This window comes from Tupaia chinensis, unplaced genomic scaffold, assembly GCF_000334495.1.
Source record: "Tupaia chinensis unplaced genomic scaffold, TupChi_1.0 Scaffold000138_1, whole genome shotgun sequence".
NCBI lineage: Eukaryota > Metazoa > Chordata > Mammalia > Scandentia > Tupaiidae > Tupaia > Tupaia belangeri.
In genome coordinates, this window is record NW_006159608.1 from 3,994,974 (window position 1) to 4,010,920 (window position 15,947).

The window sequence follows — 15,947 nt, forward strand, 5'->3', positions numbered from 1 at the left end:
CCCTCCAGGGAGGGGATGGCCACGCTGCAATCCCTTCTCCGTTCTCCTCTCGGGATCTTGGACACGCACAAGTCTTCATTGTGCATTCTGGAGCCCCAGACAACTCTCTAATAATTATTCAGAGTTGTTTCATAGGGTCGAACCTCTTTGCTATGTATAACCTAGTGGATGCAAAGAGGAGAAGAAGGGAACTTCCTTGACCTGGAGAAACTTAAACACTAGTTTTCTGGGAAAGATCTACTTGAAATGACTTCAGTAGGATCCAAGAAAATGTATAACAAATGTATAAAGACTCGGGTGATTGTGGGACATAAGTAAAAACACCTGTAGAAAGTCAGAGACAGCCTCACTGACATGGAGGATGTTGTTCAGTGGCCAGCTTAGCTGGCACCCTCCCTGACACTGGAGGGTGATGGGAGGAACAGAAGGAATGGCCTTCCAGATCAGAAGAGTTGAAGCAGGATGAGCTTATGTGGGGATATACGTCTAACGCTGGCAACGAGAATTTATTACTGTTAAGACAGAAAATGAATGTCGTGTAATTTAGAAATTCATAAGTATATTGACCTATTTTGAAGCATTTTTACTAAATTAAAAGAATATGCTAGACTTACCAATGTAAAATGTTTATTTAATCATAGCCTAAATATACACTTACTCTCGCTCTAAGAGCACCTGCGGTCAATTACGCACGTGGAATTCTGTCACTGGGCAACTGGGGAAGAAGAATACAGTGCAAAGAGCAGGGGCCTTAAGTTAGAATTGAAAGGAAACGGAAGATTCATAAGATGACTCTTAAGTATCAGACACTATCCTAGGCAATTCACATATGTAATTTGATTGATTCATTCATCAAATATTTGACTGATGAATATATGCCCCGTTCCAGGTGCAGGGACTCAGAGGGCAACAAAGTGGTGGTCTTTCTCAGATACAGATAAACTCACAAGCAGACGACTTGTATGGAACACTTATATTATGCTTATTCGTAACTGGAATGTCAGAAATAGAAAAGTGTCTTATGGAAATACAATCTCCTCTAATGCTTGCACCAGTTCTCTGGGGGAAATATTACTATCTCTATTTTTTTTTTTTTTTATCTTTATTTATTTTTTTTTTTGAGAGATTTTCACTGTAGGGCGCGTGCACTCGCCAGACAGACAGAGAGAGACATAGAGACAAAAAGCGAGAAATCACCCCCCAGGGGGTATGGTCACACCGCAATCCCTTCTCCTCCATTCTCCTCTCGGGATCTTGGGCACGCACGCACACGTGCCCGGCGTGAGTTTTAAGCCACCGGGTCCGGGACATGAACCGCGGTCGACTACGTGGGAGTCCAGCGACATAGCCATTACGCTAACTGCTGGTTCCCCTATCTCTATTTTTTTACATGAAAAAACCTTAACTCAAAGAGTTGAGAGTTTAACATGTACATTAACAAGGTTACATGTTACTCAGTCAGGACTGGAAAATAACTCTAACCTGAAGTGCTTTCCTCTCTAACCCTCCAGAAGAGCTCGAATTCAGGCCTGGTTTTGTTATGAGCAAGCCAAGAGAGTTTAAGCATCTCACTTCACATCTATGGACTTCAGTTTTCCTTTTTGTAAGTGAAAGAACTGAGAAATGATATCCAAGATTCCTTCCCTTGCTGATGACTTGTCTGCAGTCTTCAGATTTGACCTCAGTTTAGCGCTGCTTTTGGGTAGATTGTCCCTCATGTTGTTCAATTTGTCTCTGTCTAAATACCTGACAGGTACATCTCACAATGGAAAGACAGTTGCTTTGATGAAGGTTCAATGTAGGCTCATTAATTTTCTAGCCTTGCTTTACTGATATACACATGGGCGCTGAAAAGTCCTGCATAAAGGTCTGGGAAATAAAATAAAGGGAGCTTAAGCTGTGTATGAGCTACAGCAGTATCGCCCAGCATTCGCCTTCTCCACATTTTGTCCTTTTTTACCTAGAGAATTTCCCTAATTCTTTATTCTAGAGTTTGGCATCTCTGAAGCCTTGGGAAATGCAGCTTTCACTGATGAAAGAGAAGAATATGTTACAGGTGGTTCAGGCCAAAGGATTTTGGCTTTTCTTTCAGGAGTCAGGTTGGAATCTGGGGGTGTGGATTAATTGCAACAAGGTGTCAGACAATATTTTACAAATAAGCATGACAAACTTAATTCAACACATTGAATTTATAGAAAATTTAAATCAGATCCTTGAAACAACATGGATATTTCTATGTTCTAACTGAAAGCTAAAATAATGCAAAGCTTTGCATCAAGGCAGTCTCAACTGGCAGGGACACGAAACATAACCCAATGCACCACCCCGACCAAGAAATGTAACAGACTGCTTATTGGGACCATTTGCAAAAAAGAATACATAATATTCTCTGATCTCTCTGATACGTATTTCTACACCAGAGACAAGTGAAAATTGTTTTATGGTTCATAAGGAATCAACTCCATGAAACCTGAGTTTTAGACTGGGCTGACTTGCACATGTGTGAATCCCTGCAGAGTCTCTACAAACAAGCACAGTCCTCCCCGGTGGTATCAGAGGCCTCTTATCTGCCCTGTGTTTTATTCCTCTTTTTTCTCCATGCCTTCACAGGAGACAAAGGCAACCAAAGAAAACTGAGTCAATTTAACGTTTGCTACGGTTCTCTCTCACTCTGATTCAAACATAGTACTCAAAGTGCTTCTTCTCCTTTTCTTGGTTTGGCCTGGATGAAAATGCCACCTCATTTTAAAGGGAAAGTAGGAGACCGTAAATGGCAGTGTGGTGTTGTGGGAAGAATAAGAATGGCTTTGGACTTGTGCCTGGCTTCAAATCTTGGCTCCTCTGTCGGCCAGCTGTGAGCATGCTACTGAATGTACACCTCCATTCCCACATCAACAAAATGGGAAGGATAAAGACTTGTTTGTGTGCTTGTTGTGAGAATTAAATAATTACATATCGTTAATGAATGATAGAATCATGAATTATTTCTCTTAGGTGCCCCAAGCCCGAAAAAGTTGAGAGTTCTCGACAGTAAAAAGGTGGCTGGATGAAGGGCAAGAGGCAAATGCTAGGGAAGGACACAGGACAGTAGAATCGTGGCTCCTGCTTCCCTTGTCACTGGAAGGATGTTGTAGGTTGTGAGCAGAAGAGCTGTGTGTCCCTTCTGGGATGGAAGGCTCAACTGCTATGCAAGACCTTGAGCTCTCTTCCCTGCATCTGCCTACCTTTGAGTGGGTGGGTGCTCCTCACCTTGGTCCTACGAGTGACTCCGATGAGCAGGATCTTTTACTCTCCCTTGGAGGACCTATAGTCTTAGACAAAAATTGATCTCAGTTATTTCAAGCCACTGATATCTCAATATTGGTTGTCATCACAGCAGAGCTTATCTGACTGACAATTCATCTTCAGAATACTCGATTTCCCCTTTGTGAAATCTGTGTATCTTTTTATATATACACACCAGAGACTGCACATGTGCATGCAGTAGAGGAGGAGAGAGAATGAGACACAGTGCCCCCAAATGGGACCTGCTCGTGCCCCCGTTCCCTCTTCTCCATTCTTCATCCCACGTGAATGGACCCTATGTGTTTTTAAGCTGCCGAGGTCAGTATTTGAACCGTGGTTAGCCGTGTGCTATCCAGCTCTCTTCACACAGAAGCTAACCACTGTCCCATGTGCCAGCCTGAAAGTCATCCAACTCCATGGTAAGATGATATCCGTCATCTTTCAGGCTTCTGCTCACAAGTTCTGCATTGACTATTTTTCTGTTTTGGCAATGACATGACCAAGAGAACACTTCTCAATCGCATCATCTCTATTTGATTTAAACAACATTTGTATGTTTGGCCAGCACAAACTCCAGTGAGATCACTCAGGTCCTCTGAAAAGCGGTTGCATTCTTACTTTATATGTAAATGGCTCTCGGTTTTGTATCTCTGGCTTGAATTTCTTTGCACCTGCAGATTGGGTCTCCAACCATTAATTGACGACTGTCTGGATTTCTCAAACTTAGACGGACTAAAACACGATTGATTATTGTCTGAGCTGCACCCTCCCTGCTCTGCTCTTGCTCTTTGCTATAGGTCAAATGAAACCTGTTTCTTTTTTAGCCTGGAAGACATGCCTGTCTCCCAGTTTTCTTGTCCTCTCTTTCCTCTTGCACACTAGGCCCTGGCCACAGTGACTTCGTCTCTGGTCCTTAAACACAGACGTCTCACTCTAGTCTCATTCTTTCTGTTTCCTCTGTCTGGCTCCCTGGATTTTTTATGTCATCTCCTCCGCATCACTAAGTTATCACTCAGGCCTCCTTGACTATCTAAGCTAACGTATTTCCTCCTCCCACATCCCTAGAGGTGTATTCCCTACCACATTATACCACAGCTACCTTCCTCACAACACCAGCACTTGTCAGTACTAAAATGAGAAATTATCTTTATCTGCTCTAGTGTCTACTGTCTGCCCCCCATGTCCCCTTAGAACGTCAGCTCACTGCAGACAAGGGCTCTCTGTTGGTTTCACTACTGCATCCCCAAGCTTTGGAAGAGTGCTTTTATAGTACACAGAGAGACTAATCCATATTTGTGATGTAGGCTTAAGTAGGCATGGGAGTGGAGCTATGCTAAAATTATGTTCCTTTTCCCCATTAGATCTTTGAAAACAAGGCTATTATCTGGAATATAGCAAGTCTTCAGTGAGTTCACTCAACAACATTTATTAAGGAATATCTATTAGGGTCTGAGCTAAAGATTAGACATAGAACAAGTCTTATCTTTGTCTACCTCCAAAACTCTCAGAGTCCAGAAATATTTAATCATGGTATTCATTTACTGAGTGTGTTTTATGTGGTACACAGTGCTGTAACCAGTTTAAGTGCATTACCCTTCTCCATCCTCACACCTATCTTATTGTACTCGGTAGGGTAGGATGTGTTTCTAAATATTTCCTGGATTTTTCTCTCTTTTTTTTTTTTTTGGAGAGGTTTTCGCTATAGGGCGCGTGCGCTCGCCAGACAGACAGAGAGAGACAGAGACAGAAAGCGAGAAATCACCCCGCAGGGGGGATGGTCACGCCGCAATCCCTTTTCCTCCATTCTCCTCTCAGGATCTTGGGCATGTACGCACACGCACCCGGAGTGAGTTTTAAGCCACCAGGTCCAGGACGTGAACCGCGGTTGACTACGTGGGAGTCCAACGACATAGCCATTACGCTAACTGCTGGTTCCCTGGATTTCTCTCTTTTGACACATGGTATTACACTTCCTAATTTCCTACTGTTGAGTGGGGCTTTGTGACTAGTTCTGGCCATGAATAATGAATCAAGGTGGCATATGCCACTTCTAGGGAAGAGCACATGATTTCTACTGAGAGACTCTCCAGAACTTGTGTTTCTTCTGGTTGGGCCAACAGAAACATACTGGAGGGAGTCCCTTTCGGCTTTGGCCCCTATGACATGGACAGTGAAGTTTCCTTGCTGATCTATCATGAACATTGATGTGATGAAGCAATATCCCTTTGCCATTGCAGGACATGGAAGGCTGGGGACTACTTGTTAATGCAGATAACTATGCACATTCTGGCTGATTTTACAAATGAGACACTTTGTGTTCAATGGTGACTTGCCCAGGGTCACTTTGCTAGCAGGTGGGACACCAAGACTAGATTACGTTTACTATTTATGTAGTTGTAATTTATTTTTAGAAGTTTATCCATTCATTTCTTCCATAAGTGAGACAGACAAACAAAGAGAAAAAGGGAGAGAGAGAGAGAGAGAGAGAGAGAGAACCTCTAACAGGCTCTTAGGATCTTGGTGCCAGGATCCATCCCAGTCATCAGCCAGCCCCAGATTATGGGCAAAAGCATGCCCAGTGTGCTTAGAGAGGTTTCTAGTCTTGAACTGAGAACCTTCCCATGTGGGAATCACCTCCCAGAGTGTCACATTTAATCATGGCACCATCATCTAACCCCAGTCACAGTATTTTTAACAGGCACATAATTTAGTTTGGACAAACTTCACTAAGTGATTTTTCAGGCAAGGTTGTATGCCTCTAGTTTCTCCAGCCTCCATAGGTTTTTGTCATAGGGTGGGCGCCTAGTTTCTCTAAATCAGTCTTAATCTGACTTCAAATTCTCATCTCCCATGCAGGTGCAAAATTCATTCATTCAGTCATTATTTGGTCTCTGCTTACACTTCCTTAGAATTTTAAGAACATTTCAGGTGCCATCTCTGGAGCAGTTTTGAGAGACCCAGCTGACCTGTGGTTACCTTGATGAGCTGCATGGCCCTGCACCCTTGGAGACTTTATCAATGCAGTGCCACCCCAATTCAGGGCATAGGGATCTCAGTCCTGGCCACACCTGTGACTCCACACCTACACCCCTCTGAGGTCCTGCCACCCCCTTAGACCTGGAGAGGAAGGGGCCTTCTAGTCTCATTAGTCTTCAGATCCCTAGGCTCCTCCCTTCTCTCTTCTCTCTCCCCTCCTCCCCTCCTTCCCTCCTTCCCTCCTTCCTTTCCTTCCCCCCTTGGTATTTACTGAGGGCCCACTCTAAGCCAGGTACTACCCTTCATGTTGGCGTTAGAGAAGAGAAAATAACCTAGAAACTCTAGCCATCAGGATGCTTGATGGCAGAGATCCAGGGAGCCCAATAATAAATAAAACAAGTGAGTGAATTGTACCAGGTGCCTGACATAGGGTGAGATGAGGGCTTGTTAGGGCAGATCAAACTCTACCTTGTATTTGGAATGAGTTAGACCACAGAGGATTATGGGCTGAGGAGTGGTCCGATCTGATTTCTACTTCAGAAAGTGGATGGGGGTATAAAGAATGTGAGCTGAAGCAGGGAGACCATGTAGGCTTTCTCAGTAATATTGGGTTGTGGGGAAAGTCATGATGCTTTTTTGCATAGGAAAACAGAAAATCACACCATGATTTCCCTGACAACCGAATACTTTGCAGTATTGGGGCGCCTCCCCCTTTGTCTCATTGCTTACATACCTCCAACCACTGGAAAAGGCCTCTCTCCAGCCCCCCAGAGAAAGCTGTGGCCTTGTCTGGAGGAAAGACTTTCACAGAAGCTGAAGGTACTTCAGTACCTGCGGCACTTTCTGAGATAGTCCCAGCTCAAGGTCAGGGGACACAAGGCTCCATAGATTTGGGGAAAGAGAATGGTGAAATGAGCCAAACATAAACACTTTAAAATGCTAATCATCTCAATGCGCATCCTGTTTTACAGATGTCTAGTGTCAGCAGGTGCTCAGAGTAGTATAGGGTGTCTGAAAGGGCAGGAAGAAGGGGTCAGGAAAGAAAAAAGTGTGAAAGGGAGTGAGAAAGAGAGTGAGTGTGTGTACATTTGTGCATGTGAATGTGTAGGTGCGTGTGCAAGTGTCCTGTAGGATTCCTCAGCAGGCCATAGTGACCCCAGTGCTCCCTGATGATGAGGCCACATGGGAAGGTCTGGGGTCACAGGTATCACAGTCCGAGGCCTCTGTGCATATGCAGGACACTCATGCATGCACCCGTGGTGGTTCTCACTGGCTGAGGTGGGAGGCGGAGTGCAGCCTAAGGAGCCTGTTAGGGAAGCCTTTGCACTCATCTTTTAACTTACAAAAGAAATAAGGGACTTTTTGCCTTTGAAAAAGATAGAAGTCCCAGGAGACAGACAGAGGCAAGAGTAAGGCGCTTCAGATGGTGTTGCCAGATAAAATACAGAATGTACAGTTAAATTTACCAGATAAACCATGGATATTTTTTCATATAAATATGTCTCAAATATCTTATGAAGCAAGTACTAAACATTGTTTGCTGTTTTCTAAAATTGAAATTTGAATTTTTATTTGCTAAAATTTGGAACACCAATCTCAGACTTTTTCTTTTTTTAATTGCCAGAAGGTATGTGTGCTTGCCAGAGAGAGAGACAGAGAGAGGAAGAGAGGGAGAGACAGCTCTCTGCCAATGGGGCATCGTCATGCTGCATCCCTCCTCCTTTTCCATTCAGTTGGGATATTGAACATCTGTGCACATGAGCCTGGCATGTTCTTCTTTCTTTTTTTTTTTTCTCAATTTTTAAAGTTCTTATTTAATTAAACAAACCAGTTAACAAAACAGAGAAATAAGGCCATAAACTGGGTTAAAAATGCATTTAAAGAGAGAAACTTTATCATTTTATAAAATCTTTTATTTTTTTTCTCTTTTCTTTCTTTAAAAAAAAAGAAATTTGCCATAGGGTATGTATGCTCTCCCAAGAAAGAAAAAAAGAGGAAATGAGAAAGTACCTCTCCCCCCTCAAGAGACGGCCTCTGAACTGAGTTTTTTTTTTTTTTTGGAGGGGGGCAGGAAATAGGTTAGGATTCTGTTTGAATAGTAGGTACATAAACCTGTCCATAACTTAAGAAAAGACAAAACTCCTTAACACTGGAAAACAGAGCCTAAAAGGTCAGTAATGTTTAAGTCAAAAGTCATAAAATTCTATTTTACCAGTTCAAACTCATGTACTTTATCTTCTGCTGTGGTCTCTTCTCTCTGTTTAAATTCGGAAGATAACATTCAACTCTGTACTCGTCCCTACCGTTAAGCTGGCCATTTTTTTTTTTTAGCTGTTCTAGAACTCTTACTTCTGTGTGTCTGACTTTAGTTTTCCTTGGATAGCACTACCTTCAGAACTTCTTGGAGAGTTGGTCAGGTGTTGGGAAATTCTTTCAGGTTTTGTTTATCTGAGACTATTCTTATCTTCTCTTCCCACATGAAGGATAATCTTGCTGGGTGTAGTATTCTTGGTTGAAATTGTTTTTCACTCAACACTTTGAATATATTTTCCCATTTTTTTCCTTGCTCACGTTGTTTTTTTTTTTTTCTTTCTTTTTTTTGGAGAGGTTTTTGCTATAGGGCGTGTGTGCTCGCCAGACAGACAGAGAGAGACAGAGAGACAGAAAGCAAGAAATCACCCCCCGGGGGGATGGCCATGCTGCAATCCTTTCTCCTCCATTCTCCTCTTGGGATCTTGGGCACGCATGCACACGCGCCTGGCGTGAGTTTTAAGCCACTGGGTCTGGGGCTTGAACCACAGTTGACTACGTGGGAGTCCAGCGACATAGCCATTACGGTAACTGCTGGTCCCATGCTCACGTTGTTTTTGAAGAGAAGTCTGCTGTTAGTCTGATGGGATATCCTTTGTAGGTAACATGACTATTCTCTCTTGCCAGTTTGAGTATATTTTGTGTGGTTTCGATCAATGTGGTTATAATGTGTCTTGGAGAAGATCTTCTTGGGTTGATCTTACATGGGGTCCTTTGTATTTCTTGGATCTGGATCTTGGAATGCCTCTCTAGGTTTGGGAAGTGTTTTATTTCCCAGGATTTCATGGAATAGATTGTCAATGCCTTTATTAGTCTCTTCACCTTCTGGGATACCAATTATCCGGATGTTTGGATGTTTAATGGTATCTACTATTTCTTGTATATTATTCTCATTTTTGGGGCTATTTTCTCAATCTTTGTGGTGGATTTTACTAGTCCAGTGATCCTGTCTTCCACATCTGAGATTCGATTTTCAGTATGATCTAGTTTGCTTTTAATACTTTCAAAGGAGGTTTTGACTTCCTGTATAACAGCCTTCATCTCCAACAGTTACATTTGACTCTTATTTATGGTGTATATTTCCTCTTTCAGCTCTTGCAAGAAATTCCTCACCTCCTGGGACTCATCAGGTTTTTTTTCTTCTGGTGTTCATTGTCCCTCTTCATTTCCATGTTAGTTTTGTCATTATGAATACTCTAAATTCTTTATCAGACATTTCCATGATTTCCATTGTACTGTCTGTGGATGAAGAGGAGCAATTCTTTTCCTTTGGGGTGAGGTATTTTCTTGTTTTTGCATATTTCTTGTGCTCCTGCAGTGATTTCTAGTCATCCAATGGGTTATCCATTTCTTCCTAAATTCTAGATTAATCTGAGCGATCAGAGGTTCACAGGGGGATGTGGTCCACAAATTCTTTGGCATTGCTTTTTTTCTCCCTTTGTGACACAGATTCAGTGAGAGTTGAAGAATATGAGAACCCAAATAGCATTCACATTTGGCAACTTTTCGTTTAGACTTGTCGAGACACTCAGTAGGTGGAAGCTGAGCAGCAAAGTGATGAGGTAAAAGAGAAAGATAAGAAAACAGAGAAAGAGAGAAAGAAAAAAAAACAGAGAAAACTGGATGAAGCAAACAAAAAAAATTATTTGTTAATTATAAAAAGTAAAATATGAAAACCACACAGTGTGATCTCAGCTCTCATGGAAGAGTCAGTCTTCTTTTGGCCTGCCTTTTTTTTGCCTAGATGGGAGGGGGAGAGGGAAGGGGATTATTACCAAGATAAAGGAGGATTTCAGAGCCTAGAAAGATCTTTACCTTAAAAAAAATTAAAAAAAAAAAGAAACAAAATGAAAAGACAGAGACAGAAAGGCAGAAAGAAACAGAGAGAGATAGAGAGAAGACAGTGGCTCTACCAGGGTAGATTTTCAGCAGAACATCTTCATTGCTCTTATCTCTAAAATCACTTGAGCCTGGCATGTTTTTCAAGTCATTGGGACCAGTACTCAAACCATACGGTAGGCCATGTGGGATCCAGCCACCTTAACCACCACACTGCTGGCTGGCCCAGGCTGTGGTTTTCAACCATGACTAGCATTCAAAAACTATCTGAGGGACAGCCCCAAAGCTTACTGCTTATGGTGAGCAGAGAAGATGGAGAGGGGACTGTGGCATTACCATGCCCCATTGCTTTCCCTCCTCTCTCTCTCTTTTCCCTTTCTCTGGCAAGTGCAACATGCCCTCTGACAAAAAAAAAAAAAAAAAAAAAAAAAGAGATAGAGAAAAAAAAAGTCTGATTCTTCAAAGATGTGTGTCCACCAGACAAAGAAATGGAGGGCAAGGAGAGTGGCATTGCTGGTGGAGGAATGACGTCAGAATGATGGCAGGCAGGGACCAGCATTTAGCATAATGGCTATGTCGCTGAACTCCCATGTAGTCAATGTGGTTAGAGTCCCAGACCTGGGGGCTTAAACTCACACCGGGAGCGTGTGTGTGCGTGCCCAATATCCCAAGAGAAGAATGGAGGAGAAGGGGTTGCAGCGTGGTCATCCCCCCTGGGGGGGTGATTTCTTGCTTTCTCTCTCTCTTTCTGGCAAGCACACGTGCCCTATAGCAAAAAAAAAAACCTCTCTCTTTTAAAAAAAAAAAAAAGGATTGATGGCAGGCAGGCATGCAATAGCATGGCCGTGTCGAGATGAGGGAAGGGAATCACATTAAGTGGAAGAACGTACCTCTTCACAAACTAGCGGTGTAAAATGTGCTTCGGAGTCCTTGGTTTTCTCTTCTCTCATCTTCCTTTCATGTAGGTGAAAAATGAATTTGTCAATGACCAGGGCTAACATCAATGATCACATGGCTTAGTTGTCTGTACATTTCATTTTCAATTTATTTCATTTTTAATTTTAATTTTATTAATGATTATTATTGTCGTTATCATTATTTAATTTGCTATAGGGCACGCACACTCACCAGAGAGAGTCAGAGTGGGAGAGAGAGCGAGAAAGTAAGTAAGCTGTCAGGTCCAGGACTGGAACCATAGTCTGCCACGTGGGAGTCCATTGTCTTAAACTCCACACCACTTGCTGACCTTCATTTTCAATTTAATTTGATAGTTTGAGTACAGTTATTTCATTTTTAAAAAATCTCAGTGTTTTCTCTTGGGTCCTCAGAGAGTGTATAATAAATTAAACATTCACATTAGCCTTGTTGACACAAAGGGGAAGTTTCTGACTCAAAAGACCCCAGACTGAGAAAATGAGACGTAAGATGAATGGTGTCTCTCTCTTCCTGTTATCACAGGCAGAGTCTGTTGTGGCTATTTATTGCTGACGGTTACCCTCGTCTACCTACCAGGACGCCCATTCATACACACACATTCTGATGCTTCCTGCATAGCGCATTTATCCTCCTAGCACTTGACCCTCAGCACACGTGTATTATGACTCTCATCTGTAATGTGTTCCGGTTCCATGGACTTTTCTTTGCTCCAATGGAAACTATTTTAATGGACTTTCTTTGGACTTAGAACACGCTCAGTTTGAGGAAAAGTCCCTAAGGTATCTGTCTACTTAAGTTTTTTATACCTTAAGGAAATTGGATTTTGCACATCTTCCAGTTTGGCTGGATACATATTTATCGAATGCCTTCCAGGTGTGAGCTCCTGGCTTGGGAGACAGGATGAAGAGATGGGGAGAACATTCATATTCCACAGATCATGATTAGAATTCAGCTTTTAAAGACATTTTTCTCTTACATCACTTAGAATCAGAAATAAAATGTCAATCCAAATCCTAATAATGCAACTGCTAATGCCAAACCAATAGTTATATTAATACTGATACCAGTTCTAACACTTGTACAAATACTTAAGTTATCAACAGGCTAGTGGGTCTAGCAGGTGGTGTGATCAGTAAGGCGCTGCATTCCCACATGACTGACCGTGGTTGGAGTCCCGGATCCCGTGACCTGAAAATCACATCGCACATGGGCATGCATGGGGAGTGATTTCTCACTTTTCCTCTCTCTCTGGCTAGTGCAAGAGCCCTAAGGCAAAACCTAAAGAAAACAAACAACACCCCCCCCCGCAAAAAAAAAAAAAAAAAAAAAATCAGTGATAGCAATTCCAATGGCAACACTTTTTTGTTTTTAAAAATGTATTTAATTTTTAATGTATTTAATAGGCAAATAGAAATTCTAAGGATTTGGAGCATGCACATGGATGCGTCTGGCATGTTTTCAAGATGCCAGATCTAGGACTTGAACTTTGTAGTGGGCCACGTGGGATCTGGCCACCTTAACTACCATACCACTTGGCTGGGCTGCAATGTGTGTGTGTGTGTGTGTGTGTGTGTGTTTCTGTAAAACCAGGCCATTTTAATGTTTTTGTACAATTTAATAAATAATCTTTTGATGACTGCTGACATGTAAGACTGGCTATATTCAGAAACATCAGTCATGATGGTTTTCCAGGTGGTGTATCATCTTCAAAATTACAAGGAGTTATTTGTATGCAACTGCTATCAAACCAGTAAAACAGCATTTATACATCCATCATTTTCAGGATTGTTGGTAACTTGGACATATTTCCCCCAAATAACCTTGCCTCCTTGTGTCACAAGGCCCAGCTCACTCACGTTCACCTCAATGACAGTACCTTTGGTGATAACACCCAAAGTTGTACGTAGTGGCGTTGAGGGATTCTTCTTTACACCGAGTATTGGCAGGCAAAAGGTGGCTTTCAGTTCAGGATGTGTTATGTGGGCCTTCTTGAAATGTAAGCCCATTGGCCTAATGAATCTTTCATATTTAGGTGGTTTTCTAGTAAAACCATCTCCAACAAAGCAGACTTTTGTAACCATCCTCTTCCATGCCTTCGACTGTCCTTCTCTGTCCAACAGATAGGCAGGTGCTGCTCCTTGTGGAGTCTTTTCATCATTCTTCTGTTTGGTGTTCCTCTTTTCATGCATCTTGATAGTCTTTTTCATTTGTACTTTCTCAGCATGGCGCTGTTTATGATAGAGCTTAGCCTTCAGACCAGTCATCTTTTTTGCCTTCTTTGAACATTCATGAGCCTCCCGACTTTCCTTCTTTCTCTTTTTCTCATGGTAATCCAAATGGTATCCATAGCGTTTCCGATGTAATTCAGCATATTCGTTTTGTGGCATGGTGACGATTGCGGGGTCTCCGGGAGCAGCCTCCCGGACGCAAAGAAGTTGTCAACTTTCAGATTGCAGAGACCAACAACCAGTGTGTGTTTAAGTGTGTGTACATTGCGGACTGGCTGACTAGAGCAAACACATACGTGGACATACTTATCACTTGCTTTTCATTGTGTGAATACTTAAATCCTACTCTCCGCGATTTTCAAGGATATAGTACATTGTTAGTAACTATGGTTGTAGTGGTGTTAATGACGTCTTTTTTTAAGATCCATATTTAAGTGTTGGTAAGCTCCATCACATTCTAAAGTTCTTTATTTGCAACACCTGCTGTAATACTGGGCGGTAGTCAGGATTCTTCAGAAAAGCAGAACCAGCAGGATGTGCATACACAGGGAAAAGGATTTATTGGGTTGTTGGAGAAGTCAGGATGTATTTTTTTCTATGCATCCTGGCTTCTCCAACAACCCAATAGGTTAAGGAATTAGCTCGCTCAGTTCTAAAGACTGGCAAGTCCAAATTCTTCACAGCGGGCCGGCAGGTTGGAGACCAGGCAAAAAGCTGTGTTGCACTTTAAGTTCAAAGGCCATCTGCCACCAAAATTTCTTCTAATTGGAGGCAGGTGCATCTTTTATCTAATAGCGCCTTTGGCTGATTGGAAGAAGCCCACCCACAGTGTAGGAACCATACTCAATATCTACCAAATTAAATGTTAATTTCATCCAAAAGCATTCTCTCAGAAGTATTTAGAATAATGTTTAAATATATACCTGAACATTGTGACCCAGTCAAATGACACACAATTAACAATCACGCACAGATACTGATACTAATATGTGAATAGGGTATTAACATTGTATTATATATATATTATATATATATATATATACCCACACACACACTCACACATGCATAAACATACACACTTACATTGAGAGAGAGATTTATCACATAGAACTAGTTTAGGACATTGCAGGATCTGGCCAGCCAAGTCTGAAATCCACAGGTTGGTGATAAGGGAGGACAAGTTGGAACTCTTGGGTAGGAGCTGACACTGCAGTTTACGGGTGGCATTTCCTCTTTTTTCTTCTCATCTCTGTCTTAAGATCTTTCAGTCGACTGAATTAGGCCCATTCAGACTAGGAACGCTTTTACTCAAAGGCGACTGATTGGAGAAGTTTAATCACATCTATGAAACACCTTGACGACAAAACCTAGCTGCTTAGTGTTGGATTGACTTTTGGGTACTATAGCCTAGCCAAGTTGATATAAAACTGACAGAATATATAAAACAGCAAGCACAGTCCTTGACACACATATAAGGGAATGTCACAGCTTATGAAAAAAGTGGAATAAAGTGTAAGTTTATTTTGTTGCAAAAAAATGAAAGTACTTGCATAGTTTTTTCATTATAAGCGCTTTCCATAAACTTTTGAAGACCCCTTGGATGTGATATCATTTATAGCAAGAATGATGAGAGGTTCAAGGGCAGACGATGTATTAGTCTTAATTTTAAGAAGTTTAGGATACAGTAGAAAAGATACAGTTAGACCATGGGACCAGCAGTTAGCATAATTGCTTTGTCGCTGGACTCCCACGTAGTCGACCACGGTTCGCGTCCCAGACCCGGTCGCTTAAAAGTCACGCCGGGTGCGTGTGCCTGCGTGCCCAAGATCCCTAGAGGAGAACGGAGGAGAAGGGATTGTGGTGTGGCCATCCCCTCTGGGGGGTGATTTCTCGCTTTCTGTCTTTCTGTCTCTCTCTGTCTGTCTGGTGAGCGCATGCGCCCTAAAGCAAAAACTTCTAAAAAAAAGAAAAGATACAGTTAGACCAAAGCATTTATTTGATTAGGCTTACATTTATTTTTATTTTTAATTTTATTATTATTTGTTGGGTCACTGTATATCATTTGGTTTGTGAAGAGAATTTACCCAACAGGCTTACATGCATTGAAACAGAATATGCCAGTCGCTGTGTTAAGAACTTCGCAAGCAAACACTTTTTCATTTCATACAACTCTAGAAGAGAAATACTATCATTTGTGTTTTTCAGAGGAGGAAAACGAGACTTAGAAAGTTTAAGTTATTTGCTTAAGCTCATGTGCTTAGTAAGTCCCAAAGCTAGGATGCTCACCTGGGATAAACCAGCAGTATCAGCCAAGACAGAAAGAAAGAAGTTTAGAGGACAGGAGGGAAGCAGATGAAATTCTTTTTTTTTTTT

The 15,947-nt window shown here is 41.9% G+C and overlaps 1 long non-coding RNA gene across 1 annotated transcript in view; it reads right to left on the reverse strand.

Annotated features, from left to right (window-relative positions):
* The window catches only part of LOC102476972 (uncharacterized), a 54,684-nt gene that overhangs the window by 22,900 nt on the left and 15,837 nt on the right, over nt 1-15,947 (reverse strand). Inside the window, exon 2 of the long non-coding RNA XR_334026.1 lies at nt 3,225-3,304. This is a non-coding gene — a long non-coding RNA (uncharacterized LOC102476972). The remainder of the gene's footprint in view (nt 1-3,224; nt 3,305-15,947) is intronic.